At 51.5% G+C, this 1,825-nt stretch overlaps 1 pseudogene; it reads left to right on the forward strand.

Annotated features, from left to right (window-relative positions):
- Positions 1 to 246: 246 nt before the first annotated feature.
- LOC121440370 lies at positions 247 to 422 on the forward strand (annotated as a pseudogene).
- The last annotated feature ends 1,403 nt before the right edge of the window (positions 423 to 1,825 follow it).

A 1,825-nucleotide genomic window follows, 5' to 3' on the forward strand; every position in this document is an offset into this window, starting at 1 on the left:
AAAGATGGGCAAGGATCATGGCTCAGTGGGTTAGGTTTTCCCATGCAAGCATGAGAACCTGAGTTCAGATCACCAGCGCCCACGGAAAATCCAGGCACAGCAATACTCCTAAACCCTAGAGCCAGCATGTCTGGCGTGGAGGACAGAGTGCTGGATCCATCCGCAAAGCTCTCTGGCCACTCCGCCTGACAAAATCAGTGAGTTTCATGTTCACTGAGAGACTGTGTCTTAAAAGATAAGGTAAATCTGCAGCCAACTAAGCTGCACGGGAGGTCCCCTTTCTCAGCGGGGCCCGCTGTGCAACGGTTGCCAGCAGCTTCTCACTGGGGCCTGGTGTGCAATGCTTGCCAACAGCACACTCGTTCGGAGTGACCTCACCCTGTTGCCTGTATGGGCTCCCCGAAGGGACCTTGGAGACAATCTTCTGAAGGCTCTTCGAGCTCTGACCTCAATGTCGCCTCCAATCTAGGCCCCAGACAGGTATTCGCTGTGCCCTAGGGAAGCCTCAGGTCACCACGGCCAGGGGTCTCACTGTCCAGGCCATCACGTCCACCTGAATCATGCCTCAGAATAAGGAACATCGGATGGAGGCCCTAAGTAAAGCCAAGTTCAAGCTCTCCGTGCTGCCAGAGGCAAGTGGTGTTATTAAGCCCCTTCCTCCCACTTTCTTGCCCTGGTCGTCCTCACTGAGTTCTTCTTTGTCTGTCTCTCTCAAAGAGGTGAGGCTTCACTAAACTGAATGTAGATTGATCTGAAGGACACAGTCGCTGAGAAGTGACTCGTTCCTGATGGCCGAGGGGTCAGCTGCATCACCAATCCTGGTCCCACGGGCATTGGCGGGCCCCACACTCCTCAGGGCTTCTACTGTGGTGCTACCCTCTACCCTACTAAATCATGTTCAGTAATAAATATCACATCCTGTCTGGGAAAAGAGGGGTTACAGATGATACGCAGTGTCAGCCTTTGCCCTACACAGTCACACACACGGCAGGGGTGAGGGTGAAACACAAGAGGAGGAAGGGAATACTAGGGAGGGAGAGGAGGGATGGAGGGAGGGAAGAGGGATGGAGGGATGGAGGGATGTATGTGGTAGTAAAGTCAATGGGCTAGTAAGATGGCTGAACAGGCACGTTCCACCAGGCCTGATGAGTTGGGTCCAATCTCCAGGTCCGACAACTTCAGGACTCACTCCCAAGGTCTATCCTCTGTCCTATCTGTGTACGTGTGCGTGTGCGTGCACACACACACACGTAACATTTTTGTAAAAAAGAAAAAAATCCATCAGGTTGGCCTTCAAAGGAAGACTAGAATTCACCATGAAAATTTGGGACAAAGAGTGGTAGGCAGAGCCACAGGACGGGAAGGACAGGAGAATGTGATCCTCCTTCCTCTCTCCCCTCCCAGAAGGCTTTTGTTCTCCATCATAGATTCATTTCTGTAATCTACACAAAGAATAGGCTTAGCTCACAAACTCCGGGTAAAAGGTCAAGCAATTTCAAGTGTGCTGAACAGGGCTGGAGAGATGGCTCCATGGTTGAGAGCTCCAGCTGTGGTTCCAGAAGACTGGGATTCAGCTAGCCACCGCCGACTTTGGGTAGCTCACAACCCCCTGTAACTCAAGCCCTAGGGGAACTGAGCCTAAAGTCTGACCTTCCTGGTACCGACACACACTGGGAATATGCTCGCAAAGACTCAACAAGGAAGATAAATGTCAAATGTACTGAACACAGATTCTCGGGATTCCTTCAAAAGATACAGCACAGGACAAGAGTAAGAGAATGACACAAGAGTCAGACAAACACACACGCACGCACACGCAGAACTA

This window comes from Microtus oregoni, unplaced genomic scaffold (genome assembly GCF_018167655.1).
Source record: "Microtus oregoni isolate MIOR12 unplaced genomic scaffold, Mior012 000067F_005, whole genome shotgun sequence".
NCBI classification, from domain to species: domain Eukaryota; kingdom Metazoa; phylum Chordata; class Mammalia; order Rodentia; family Cricetidae; genus Microtus; species Microtus oregoni.